The sequence below is a fragment of the Eretmochelys imbricata genome, chromosome 14 (genome assembly GCF_965152235.1).
Source record: "Eretmochelys imbricata isolate rEreImb1 chromosome 14, rEreImb1.hap1, whole genome shotgun sequence".
Classification (NCBI taxonomy): domain Eukaryota; kingdom Metazoa; phylum Chordata; order Testudines; family Cheloniidae; genus Eretmochelys; species Eretmochelys imbricata.
The window spans coordinates 50,969,739-50,983,725 of NC_135585.1; the positions used below are offsets into that span (position 1 = coordinate 50,969,739).

A 13,987-nucleotide genomic window follows, 5' to 3' on the forward strand; every position below is an offset into this window, starting at 1 on the left:
AGAGTTTGATTCGATATATAATCATAAGAGAAAGCAGCAAAAAATAAGGGGAATTTACATCAATACTCAATAAATAACTAGAAAACTGTATATCCCCTGGCCCTGCCAGTCCCAGGGGACCAGGGTCATGCAGGGGAAGGGGTGGGGAGCTAGAGCCAGAAGTTTCTGTGGCACTTTGGAGGGGGTAGCAGCAGGGAGGGGGCAACAGCTGGGCTGGGGGAAAATGGGATTGGACAATCTCAAGTCAATCTTTTCTTTCGCTTACCCATCTGTGCCCCTGCCCTGCCCTGTTGTTGACAGAGAACGTATAGCCACAGTTTCACCCCATTTGTTGTCCTTTGGGGTGAAGGCAGGGGTGGGAAGGCAAGGAGTTAACACCGTAGGATTACTAGAAAGGACGGAGCTTTTTAGCCACCCTGGATTCTGCTTAGTGAAAGAGACCCGATCGCACATAGAGAATGGGGAATAACTCCAACTCCTTATCCTGCTTTATCTGGAGCAAAAACCAGTCATAGAATCATAGAATCATAGAATATCAGGGTTGGAAGGGACCCCTGAAGGTCATCTAGTCCAACCCCCTGCTCGAAGCAGGACCAATTCCCAGTTAAATCATCCCAGCCAGGGCTTTGTCAAGCCTGACCTTAAAAACTTCCAAGGAAGGAGATTCCACCACCTCCCTAGGTAACGCATTCCAGTGTTTCACCACCCTCTTAGTGAAAAAGTTTTTCCTAATATCCAATCTAAACCTCCCCCACTGCAACTTGAGGCCATTACTCCTCGTTCTGTCATCTGCTACCATTGAGAACAGTCTAGAGCCATCCTCTTTGGAACCCCCTTTCAGGTAGTTGAAAGCAGCTATCAAATCCCCCCTCATTCTTCTCTTCTGCAGGCTAAACAATCCCAGCTCCCTCAGCCTCTCCTCATAAGTCATGTGTTCTAGACCCCTAATCATTTTTGTTGCCCTTCGCTGGACTCTCTCCAATTTATCCACATCCTTCTTGTAGTGTGGGGCCCAAAACTGGACACAGTACTCCAGATGAGGCCTCACCAATGTCGAATAGAGGGGGACGATCACGTCCCTCGATCTGCTCGCTATGCCCCTACGTATACATCCCAAAATGCCATTGGCCTTCTTGGCAACAAGGGCACACTGCTGACTCATATCCAGCTTCTCGTCCACTGTCACCCCTAGGTCCTTTTCCGCAGAACTGCTGCCTAGCCATTCGGTCCCTAGTCTGTAGCGGTGCATAGGATTCTTCCGTCCTAAGTGCAGGACCCTGCACTTATCCTTATTGAACCTCATCAGATTTCTTTTGGCCCAATCCTCCAATTTGTCTAGGTCCTTCTGTATCCTATCCCTCCCCTCCAGCGTATCTACCACTCCTCCCAGTTTAGTATCGTCCGCAAATTTGCTGAGAGTGCAATCCACACCATCCTCCAGATCATTTATGAAGATATTGAACAAAACCGGCCCCAGGACCGACCCCTGGGGCACTCCACTTGACACCGGCTGCCAACTAGACATGGAGCCATTGATCACTACCCGTTGAGCCCGACAATCTAGCCAGCTTTCTACCCACCCTATAGTGCATTCATCCAGCCCATACTTCCTTAACTTGCTGACAAGAATACTGTGGGAGACCGTGTCAAAAGCTTTGCTAAAGTCAAGAAACAATACATCCACTGCTTTCCCTTCATCCACAGAACCAGTAATCTCATGATAAAAGGCGATTAGATTAGTCAGGCATGACCTTCCCTTGGTGAATCCATGCTGGCTGTTCCTGATCACTTTCCTTTCATGCAAGTACTTCAAGATTGATTCTTTGAGGACCTGCTCCATGATTTTTCCAGGGACTGAGGTGAGGCTGACTGGCCTGTAGTTCCCAGGATCCTCCTTCTTCCCTTTTTTAAAGATTGGCACTACATTAGCCTTTTTCCAGTCATCCGGGACTTCCCCGGTTCGCCACGAGTTTTCAAAGATAATGGCCAATGGCTCTGCAATCACAGCCGCCAATTCCTTCAGCACTCTCGGATGCAACTCGTCAGTTCAGAGCTGACTGGTTTTCCTATTAACACGTGGGAGCCACTGTTTCTTTAAATGGGGGAGTCTTCTTAAATATGGAGGCAACCCTTTGGATCTCAGATGTCAGGGAGAAAGTTGATCATGGAGGGGTTTAATTCCCATGGAGGGAGGGGGTTAATTCATTCATCAATCCTTAGAGTTTAAGCCAGAAGGGATCATAACACTTCTCCAGTGTGACCTGCTTTACAGCTCAGGCTGGAGAATTTCACTCACTGCTCCCCAGATTGAGATCAATATCTTGGGTTTGACTGAAGTATATCTTGCAAAAAAGTCCCCTGGTCTTAGTTTGAAGACATACCAAAAAAATGCAGAATCCCTCAGTAGTTTGTTCCAATGCTTAATCACACTCCCTCTTACAAATTTGTGCTTTCTTTTTTCTCATCTGTATTTGTCTGGCTATAACTTCCAGGTATGTTTTTTGTTATACCTTATTCATCTCGATTAAAGAGCGTTTTAGTACCCCATGTTTTCTCCCTACATGCACTGAATAAGCACACATCCCTGGATCTTCCACCTGGTGAACTAATCAGCACCAGCTCTTTACAGCTCTCACAGTAAGGCATTTTCTCCAGCCCTTGAATCACTTCTGTGGCTCTTTTTTTGCACCTTCTCCAATTTTTCAGCCTCCTTTTTAAATATGTGGACCCCAGACCTGTAAACAGGATTCCAATAGTGATCTCACCAAGGCCACGTACAAGGGTAAAATCGCCTCCTATGCCCCTGTAGGATCACATAAGCCCTTTTTGCCACAGCATCACACTGGGAGCTCAGGTTGAGTTGCTTGTCCACTGTGACCCCTAAATCCCTTTGAGTCACTACTTTCCAGGATATAGTCCCCCATTCCGGAAATACGGCCTGCATTCTCTGATTTTCAAGTAGTTTCAGCATCTGAAAAGGCATTGTCTACGTGCCATTTGTGCCTTTGAAAATCTTCCCCTAAAATCCTGGTGGAGACAGTCTTTGTTTGCTTGGTTTTTTGTTTGTTTCTGCGTACCCCTGGGGCACACACACCCTTGCTTGAGAACCACTGATTTAGAGGGCTACGGTGGGTTCTTGCTCATAGGGGGGAGATTGCACTCATAGGTGCTGGAAGTAGGGGTGCTCCTGCACCCCCTGGCTTGAAGTGGTTTCCATTATATACAGGGTTTTCAGTTTCGTTCAGTGGGTCTCAGCCCCCCCCCCCACTATACAAATTGTTCCAGCCCCCCTGGCAGCATGAGCTCTGTTTCTTTCTGTTTATCTTTCTGGGTCAAACACTGCTGCCTCCACTGTGATCTGGGCCTGGGACCCCTGCCCTGGTGAGCAGCTGCTGGTTCCCCAGCAGTGTGGCTATGCCAGGGACATCAGCGCTCCCTATGTCAACAGCCGAGGAGGGGACTTTGTCTGGAACTAGCCCCCTGAGGCAGCCCCGGGCTCTGCCAACAATAGCTCCTGAGCCGGAGATTCCAGCTGATTGTGAGAATGTGTGGGGAAAGTGCTGGGGACGGGCAGGGAAGTGACTCTGCACAAATGGTCCCAGGAGTTTCCGATGTCACAGCCCCCCTGGAGTATCTGCTCCCTGGGCTGTGAATGCACCTGAGGGAGGGATAATCTGATCTTGCATTACCGGGGACAAGTCCCTGCTCTCACGCTGCCTGGGATCTCTTCCAGGGGCCTAACTGGGAGATTCAGGAGGGAAATAGGGGGGAGGGAGATGGGGTTCAGGGGGAACATGGATGAGTCCCTGTGGAGTTTCCCCATTGTCTGTCTGGGGATGGATTTGCAGAAAGGGAAGGGTGAAAAGTAAGACAGAGATGGAGAGAGGGGAGGAAAGAGAGTGACACAGGAGAGGGGTAAGTATGTTTGGGGGGCATTAGTTATATTAAAATTGAACCCCATTATTGACAAGACAAGTCCCCTTGATTTCCACATAGATGGGTAAATGTCCCAAATATTAAATTGCCAGTATTGCCAACCCCCAAATGTTCAAAAATCATGAATCAGGCTCCCCAAAAAATCACGAGATTGGCTTTAAAATCATGAGATTATGTAAGAATAAGAGCTTTGGGGATCTTTTCATTTGCCTTCTGCTTTTTGAGCTATAAGGGTGCACTGGGGTCACATTTTGAAGCTTTCTCTATAGCCACGAGGGCTAGAAACTTTTTTTTTTTTTAAGAATAAAGGCTGAAATAATCACTTGACTCCAGGAGCTGAGGCTTTAAGGAAAACAATCATTATCACAAACCTCCATGACTAAAGGCTCTACAGGGATGTCATGCAGGAAAATTATGAGACTGTGGTAAGGGATTCCCGTCCCCTAGTTAGGGTGGGGTTTCTGATGAGCCCACTTCGACTTATGCTCAGATTCTTACTTAGTCATTTAAAGTTATGGGGCAATCTAAATGAGAAGGTAAGTCCCAAACTGCAGTGTGAGAAAGACTTTCATCTCCACTTCCCAACGCCCCTTACGTCCTTTTGTGGATCTGGGTCAGGTCCCTTAGGCAGGAACCCAGCTCAGGGATTAGAATCACTTTAGACTAGTCTCTCTCAACCTTTGCAGATGACTGTGCCCCTTTCAGGAGTCTGATCTGGCTTGCGTACCCCCAGGTTTCACCTCACTTAAAAAACTACCGGCTTACAAACTCAGACATAAAAATACAAAAGTGTCACAACCACGAGTACTGACAAATTGCTTCCATTCTACCGCATAATTATGAAATAAATCAACTGGAATATAAATATTGGACTTCCATTTCAGTGTATAGTCTATAGAGCAGGATAAACAAGTCGTTGTCTGTAGGAAATTTTAGTTTGTCCTGACTTCACTAGTGCTTTTTATGTGGTCCGTTGGAAAACTAGGCAAATATCTAGATGAGTTGATGTACCCCCTGGAAGACCACTACGTACCCCCAGAGGTACACGTACCCCTGCTTCGCAAAAAGAAACGGAGGACTTGTGGCACCTTAGAGACTAACAAATTTATTTGAGCATAAGCTTTCGTGAGCTACAGCTCACTTCATCGGATGCATTCAGTGGAAAATGGTTGAGACCCACTGGTCTAGACTATTTTCTCCCCTTTTTTAAATAAATGCATTTGGCAGATATAAGGACCTGTCTGTAGCTGGGTGGTGGGGATTCCCTGGAACTGCCAGTTCTCAATGCACGTGTTTCCCAGTCATTAACCCATTGCATGGCAGCCACCCACCCTGTGTGGGGCAGATGGCAGAGGAGGGGAAGGGGGTCTGCTTTCCCTACCCATGGGCAGCCTCTCCCAGAATTCACTTCCTGATGCAGGGGACACGTTTCTCAGGGGCACTGATTTTATGGGTGCTTTGTTTTGCAGACTTCTGGAGTGAGAGGACAGAGAGAGAAGTATTAGGGCAGGGTTGTGTGTGTCATCTGGGGGGGGGGGGTGGAGTGTAGGGAGGGGGCGAGTCATTAGCTGGCCTATCCGCGGAGTTCTGGTTCTCGTTCAGACGGGGGAAGGCGGCACCGATCTGTGTCTGCTTCTCTTCCTGGGTCAGATCCTCCATTGTGAGCCGGGAGCCGGGACTGAGCAGCTGCTGCCCCCCCCCCCCCACCCAGCGGGGTCTGTGCTGGGGAGAGACCGGCATTAACCCCACCCTGTGCCCAGCCTGGGTGGGGACTTTCTCTGGTGTGGAGCCAGCCCCTGGGGCAGCCCCTGACACAAGCCGGAGACTCCAGGTGATGAGAGAGAGAAGTGGGGTGGGGTGGGGAAGGGGGTGCTGGGGGGGGGCAGGAAAGTGACTCTGCACAAACAGGATCTGAGTTTGTTCATAGCAATCAGGAGCATCAGTTTGGAAAAAAATCGGGGGGGGGGGCAAAGTCCTGTCAGCTGATGGAGCATTATATGTGACTAAGTATCAGAGGGGTAGCCGTGTTAGTCTGTAGCCACAAAAACAAATCTGTTAGTCTTTAAGGCGCCACCGGACTCCTCGTTGTACAAGTGATTGCCGTAGGACCTCGGAGTTACGAACTGACCCGTCAACCGCACGCCTCATTTGGAAGCGGAAATACGCCATCAAGGAGCAGCAGAGCCAAACATAAAAAGCGAATCCACGACAGTCCTGTGTTTAAACTTAAACTACTAAAAAAAAAAAGGGGGGGGGGGGAGGAAAGTTTTTTAAATAAAAGCTCTGACAAGGTAAGGAAACTGTTTCTGGGCTTGGTTCGTTTAAATGAAGATGGTGAAAAGCAGCGTTTTCCTTCTCCCCACTAAAGTTTCATAGCTGTATTAAGTCAATGTTCGGTTGTAAACTTTTTGAAAGAGCCACCAGCGTTACGAACATTTCAGAGTTACGAACAACCTCCGTTCCTGAAGTGTTCGTAACTCTGAGGTTCTGGTGTATACTACGTGCAAAGTCGGGATGGGGGGAGGCGGATGATATTAAGCTCCTGACAGCAATGAGTGGCTCCTGTCATTCTGCCTAGCATCTGCTCCAGGGTCCCAACTCAGGAGGAGAAATGGGTATGGGACCATGAACAGGTCCCAGTCTGTCTCTTTGTGCCTCGGAGGATGGGTTGTTAGGGAGGGGATGGATGAAACGTAAGAGGTGTAGAGAAAAAGGAGTGAGTGGAGAAAGGGTGACAAAGGAAAAGGAGGACTTGTGGCACCTTAGAGACTAACCAGTTTATTTGAGCATAAGCTTTCGTGAGCTACAGCTCACTTCATTGGTGACAAAGGAGTTTCGCTGGAGGTTGTTATTTCTTTTAAAAATCTAACTCCTTTAGTGCCTTTGCGATATTCCCCATAATTTCCTGGGAGATGTGGAATACTCCTAGATTGATGGAGTTTAAGGGCAGAAAGGACTGCCAGATCATCCCGTTAGACCTCTTGTCTCTCACAGGCCACTGAACCCCACCCAGCCACCTCCACGCCAAACCAGAATTAGACCACAGCATTACAGTCCTCAGGAGACCAAGCTATGGGCCGAGAACAGGAGGGCCCTGCAGTGGCAATGAATTGTCTATCAGAGGGGTAGCTGTGTTAGTCTGTATCCACAAAAACAACGAGGTGGTACCTTAAAGACTAACAGATTTATTTGGAAGAACTGGGTTTCTACCCACGAAAGCTTATGCCCAAATAAATCTGTTAGTCTTTAAGGTGCCACCAGACTCCTCGTTGTTTTAGTGAATGGACTTGAGATATATCCAGATGAACCCTGCAGGCGACTCGCTCCCTGCCCTGCACAGGAAGGTTTAAAAAAAAACAAAAATGAAGATGCCTGCCAACCTGACTTGGGGGGAAATTCCTTCTTGACCCTGAATACTGTTAGACCTGGAGCATGTGAGCAAGCACCTGAGAAAGAGAATTCTCAGTACCATCTCTGAGGACTGGCCCACCCCGCCCAGTGTCCCGTCTCCAATTCTCTGATGCTTCAGAGTGGTGGCTCTCAACCTTTTCAGGCTACTGTACCACTTTCAGGAGGCTGATTTGTCTTGCGTTCCTCCAGGTTTCACCTCACTTAAAAACGACTTGCTCACAAAATCAGACATAAAAATACAAAAGTGTCACAGCCCCTAGTACGGAAAAATTGCGTCCTTTCTACCATATAATGATAAAATAAATTGATGGGAACATAAATCTTGTACTTTTCAGTGTATAGTCTATACAGCAGTACAAACAAGTCATTGTCTTTATGAAATTTTAGTTTGTACTGACTTCGGTAGTGCTTTTTATGTAGCCCATGGTAAAACTAGGCAAATAGCTAGATGAGTTGATGTACCCACTGGAAAACCTCTGTGTACCCCCAGGAGTACACATACCCCTGGTTGAGAACCATTGCTTCAAAAGAAGGAGAGGGAAAAGAAAAGAACACCCCCCAAAAATCCTAAAATAAGTAGAGGGGTAATTCCTTCCTGGCCCCTGCAGGTGACTGGCCCTGAAGCATGAGATTTTACAAATTTAAGACATGAATGGAAAGGGATTCTACAGAGGCCAAAAATTTCTTCAATCTTAACGTGCTCTCAGGGACATGTTTGTTACATCAGAGATGTAAGGTTTTAAAGGACTGAAGGAGGCAAGATCCTGTGTTATTGAACAGTGCAATGTGTGATCCTGTCATTAGAGATTATTTCATAAGGCACTCGCACAAAGGGGCAGAATTAACACTGCCCGTGCTCCCTTGATTCTGACCCTGCCTAACTCTGAGTGCTGGACTTTGCAACCTTAATAACGTTCTTTTAATGTGGATTTTGTAGGTAACATTAATATAAATCCCCTCCAGTTTTGCTGTTTGTTATAATTATCCAATGTAGCAATATACTGTAATCCTCTCTGATTTTGCCCCTTTTCCTCCCAATATCAGTTGTTGTTGTTCCACCCCTCAGATTTTTTCCCTTTTGTCACAAGATTTTGGTATAAAATCCCCTCAGACTTTGATCCATTTCTCTTTATGGATTATTAATATATTAGCTGCATAAATGTTATTTGTTTCTCTAAATAGTTACTATTAATATATAACCCCATAGATAATGCCTTTCTTCCAGTCTAGTTAGCCAATTTATGTAAATCTTTTCAGATTTTCCTCATTTTCTTTCTCAGTTATATACTGATACAAAAATCTCTTTAAAAGTTACTGAGTTTGCTCTCTAATTATTGTCTAATGGGGGGGATCTAGAGGGGAGAATGCAGCTGGATTAGTATTGGCCTCCCGCCTCCTGTTACAGAGCAGGTGGGGATTGTTGGGATGCACTCCAAGACCTTTTCCGTTTGGCTTATCCAGAACACATTGTCCAGTTCCTCCAGTTCTCTGGGATCGAAAACACTCCGTTTGACTCTGGATTTCCTGACGCAGGTTCCTTTGTTTGGCCTATAGCGACAAGCGTAGGGGGTGGGTATAGGGCATACCACACATCCAAAGTTTACGTGGTCAGCCTCTTCCTTTATAGACATTTAAACCTTACATTGCATTTGCTATACATTACACTGCACATTTTTTGATTGGCTTGGTTACTTTGCAGGAGCCAATCCCTGTACAGCATGCTCTGTCCATGTGGTGTTCGGGTGCAACCTGATCTTTACCTTCCAGGTTTATCTTTCCATAGTCTCTCTCATCAAGATGTTGCTAGCACAGACATCCTGACTCCCAGCATAGTGTTTGTCAAGCCGCTATTTACTACTTAACCTTCCATTCACTGTCCCAATTACACCCACTAAGAAATGAGGGTAGTTACTTGTGTCAAGCCAGGCCTACAGGATAGAAATGAGGAGCCTCTGGGACCCCTAGAAAAGGAGGGGATTCTCTACGTACCTGGGATTGTCCTAAGGGGCTGTTGTATTAATTTACGTGGAAAATATGGGTTAAAAGTGCTAACGTAACCCCGTTACTGTCTAACCTGAAATTGTGTTAAACATAATCCGGGGTCTGAAATACAGAGTCCTCCGCTTGTTTAGTACCTTGGCAAACACACCATTAAAAAATCATTTTATCCTTTTATACAATAGAACCTCAGAGTTACAAACACCTCGGAAACAGAGGTTGTTCGTCACTCTGAAGTGTTTGTAACTCTGAACAAAACGTGGTGTGGTTTTTTTCAAGTTTACAACTGAACATTGACTTAATACAGCTTCAAAACTTTACTGTACTGAAGAAAAATGCTGCTGTGCCTTTTTTTTTTTAGTAGTTTACATTTAACACAACACTGTACTGTATTTGCTTTTTTTTTTTCGGTCTCTGCTGCTGCCTGATTGCGTACTTTCGGTTCCAACTGAGGTGTGCGGTTGACTGGTCACTTTGTAACTCTGGTGTTCATACCTCTGAGGTTCTACTGTAAAAGATAAAAGAAGGAAAAAAGTTAAAGCATTTGAAATGTTTAAAGTATTAATTAAGGCTTTCATTTTAACAAGATTCCTTGTTCCCTTTCCCTTTAGTTGGGGACAGTTTTTAGAAGGAAAAATCCCCTGGTTTGATAGTTTCTTAGATAGTATCAAAGATGGTAATAATTGGTCTTATGGGTAAAAGAGAAGAAGTTAGTTGTTACTGCTGCTGTTAAAATCCAATCCCGTTTAATCTCAGCGGCTGTTTGGAGCTGGTAGGGGTGACAATGTCATCGGGATCCCACTTTCTGGTGTGGGCTGGTCAGGACACGTCTCAGCAGGGCCAGATCTGGGGGCAGGTGACCGCCTGGGGTGCTGGGTTTGGGGGACACCAGGCTTGGGTGTGCTGTTTTTCTTGTTAGCGACAAAAGGGAAAATAGAATGTTTGAAGTAACATGTTTCAGGTATTCCGTATGTGGATTCATTTTTCACTAACCACCTAGAGCGTTCTGGACCTTTGTAGAATCTTGTGGAACCTTCCAGACGTTCTGAGAATTTTCCTGCAGCCTCCTAGAATGTTGTCAGCCGGGCCCTTGCCGGTAGATAAGGGGGCGGGGCATCGCTAGTCAGTCTGTGAGATATAAGAACGAACGGAAGTGAGAGCCCAGCTGCGATATTGTGTACCTTGTTTTATTGTGTCATTGTGAATGTGTACTTGTGTTTTAAGACTTGAAGAGTGTGAAATGGGCTACAAGTGCAATAAAGTTTAACAATTGGGGAGTGGAGGGCACCAAAGACACTCCTCGCTTGGGGTGCAATTTGGTCTAGGGCTGGCCCTGGTCTCAGGATTAGGACAAAGAAGGTCTAGAGTCCCAAGAGATGGCGAGGGTGGCAACCATGATGGTGAAGCATTGCCCCAGTAGCCTCTATCTGTTCTTCCATCTTTTCTTCTCAAAGCCTCTTTCTTTAAGGACCCAAAAAGGGAGTGATGGGTGGACACATCCCTTTATTATTTTTCCACCAATGAGGCCTAATATATGTCCATTTAATTAATTTCTGATTCTTCTGTTTTCTGTCTTCTGTTTTCACCAAGCAGGATTTCAACACAGTCCTTGAGTTATATCAGGAGGCCTTTTTTGGAGACTAATTCACTCTGTCTCCCTTTCGTACCTTTTTGCCATCACCATTTGTTATTATAGGTCATTATATTCTATGAACTTTCACATGCTTTTTACAGTTGAGATCCCACTTAGCGTAAATCTGTGGGCCCAATTATCATAACAACCCACCTCACGTATTGCCCTTTTCTCTCTTTAATTGTAAAATAATCATATAAAAATCTCTGACCTTTTGACCTTTTTCGCTCTTGAATGATCAGATACTCTATAAAATCCCTGAAAATTGGACCCCTTTTTCTTCGTCTAGTTATCAAATGATTGTATACAATTCCCTTAGATTTTCTCCTTTGTCTCCCCTTTATTGAATATTAATATCAGATCCTCTCCATTTTTGCCATTTCCTCCCCTGTAGTTCTCAAATATTGATATAAGCCCTTTCTCAGATTTGAGCGGGTTTCCCCACCCTTTTTTGACTGTATCAGCTTCGTGTTTTGGAGGGAAATTATTTCTCTGATTCACTCCCCAGAAGGGATGTGGGAGATAGGGTCTAATTATCTAGAATGGATTTAATACCCCTTTTATGTTTTGCCCCTTTTCTCTCATTATCTGATATTAATTAATTAATTATCTGATGAGGTTCAACAAGGACAAGTGCAGAGTCCTGCACTTAGGACGGAAGAATCCAATGCACCACTACAGACTAGGGACCGAATGGCTAGGCAGCAGTTCTGCAGAGAAGGACCTAGGGGTGACAGTGGACGAGAAGCTGGATATGAGTCAGCAGTGTGCCCTTGTTGCCAAAAAGGCCAGTGGCATTTTGGGGTATGTAAGTAGGGGCATTGGCAGCAGATTGAGGGACATGATCGTTCCCCTCTATTCGACATTGGTGAGGCCTCATCTGGAGTACTGTGTCTAGTTTTGGGCCCCACACTACAAGAAGGATGTGGAAAAATTGGAGAGAGTCCAGCGAAGGGCAACAAAAATGATTAGGGTTCTGGAACACATGACTTATGAGGAGAGGCTGAGGGAACTGGGATTGTTTAGTCTGCGGAAGAGAAGAATGAGGGGGGATTTGATAGCTGCTTTGAGCATTGGCCTGCTAAACCCAGGGTTGTGAGTTCAATCCTTGAGGGGGCCATTTAAGGATCTGGGGCAAAAATTGGGGATTGGTCCTGCTTTAAGCAGGGGGTTGGACTAGATGACCTCCTGAGGTCCCTTCCAACCCTGATGTTCTATGATTCTACCTGAAAGGTGGATCCAAAGAGGATGGATCTAGACTATTCTCAGTGATAGCAGATGACAGGACAAGGAGTAATAGTCTCAAGTTGCAGTGGGGGAGATTTAGGTTGGATATTAGGAAAAACTTTTTCACTAGGAGGGTGGTGAAATACTGGAATGCGTTACCTAGGGAGGTGGTGGGATCCCCTTCCTTAGAAGTTTTTAGGGTCAGGCTTGACAAAGCCCTGGCTGGGATGATTTAGTTGGGATTGGTCCTGCTCTGGGCAGGGGGTTGGACTAGATGGCCTCCAGAGGTCCCTTCCAACTCTGTTATTCTATGATTCTAATTTAAAACACTATATCCTCAAAAAGAAATGGAGTACTTGTGGCACCTTAGAGACTAACCAATTTATTTGAGCATGAGCTTTCGTGAGCTACAGCTCACTTCATCAGATGCATACTGTGGAAACTGCAGCAGACTTTATATATACACAGAGAATATGAAACAATACCTCCTCCCACCCCCCAAACTCTGCTCCCCATGTGTCTGAGAGTCCCAGAGATGCTGCTGTCACTGGCAACACACACCAGTTAGCACTCGTGGGAGCTGATCTGGTTATGAGAGCAGGAAGAGCAGGCCACAGTGAAGGGGATACTAGGGGATACTAACAGGATCTCCCCCCAGGATCTCCCCCCAGCCAGAGGGGAAAGGAGACAGAAAGGGACAGAGAGACTGAGCAGGGCAGCAGGAGCAGTAAATGAGGAGAGAGGTTCCCAGCTCCTAGGCCGGCCCAGATTTATTCCCTGCATCATCCCTGGGCAGATTGATTTACTGGGAGCAAGGCAAGGAGCAGAGGGAGGAAAAGCCAGTTTCTGTCTCTGCCCCATACCCGCACTGCTGGGCGGACGCACTGCCCCAGCGGGACATTGTCTAGGGGAATCCTCCAAAGCAGCCCCTTTGATTTTGCTCTTTTCTAGCATTTGGCTCAGAGTCTCTGTTACTGGGAGCTGCTAAAAATGTCACGGTGGGTTTAGTCTTGGTGAGAGGGGCCAGGTCTGCGCTGGAATAAAGTGACCCAGCATTCTCCCCGTCTGCCAGAGTCTAGAGCCTCTGTCTGCAGGGAAAGAACCGAGAGGGAAGTGGGTGTGAAATGGACGCAAGCCCCTTTGGAAATATCCCCAGTTGCCCTGCTCATCCTGACAGGCTGCAGAATCATGTCCGCATTTTGCTCGAGGTTGTCCCATCCTCCCAGGGGATGGGGAAGGAAAATGACTGGCTGAAGCTGGGATTTTCAGGAAGCTGCTGGGGTGCAGGGGGAAGAGTCTAGAGGGGCAGAGGCAGGAAATACACAGGGGGAGAAAGTGTGGGGGGGTTATAGGATGGGATAAACTGCTGGGATGTGTTCAATCTGGGGCCTGATTTTTGGAGCAAGCCCATGGGGAAGGTAAATTCCCCCATTTGTGGAACAGGGAACAGCCCCACCGGACAAGGCTGGGAAAACAGACCAGACTCCCAGTGCTGGAGTCTGAACCCACCAGGCAGAGGCTGCTCTGAAATACAAAGGGGGCACCCAGCAGTGAGGCCCAGGGGAGAGGCCCTGTCCCCTCACGCCCAGCTGCTGGGAATGGGGTTGGGATTCCTGTCCCTGGACCCTGCTCGAGGGCTCTGTCCTCCCATACCAGCCTCTGGCTAGTAGGCGTGTGATAAACGGGAAAGCCCCTGCCCTCCTCCATTGGCTGGGAGGGACAAGGAGCTCTCTCTTTCTCTCCACCCTGAAGCCTCCTGGCTGCTCTGTGCAGGGTGGGGTT

General features: G+C 46.7%; 1 protein-coding gene across 1 annotated transcript in view; it reads right to left on the reverse strand.

Moving 5' to 3' along the window:
- Positions 1–13,987, reverse strand: part of LOC144274626 (uncharacterized) — a 223,107-nt gene that overhangs the window by 169,865 nt on the left and 39,255 nt on the right. The window lies entirely within an intron of this gene.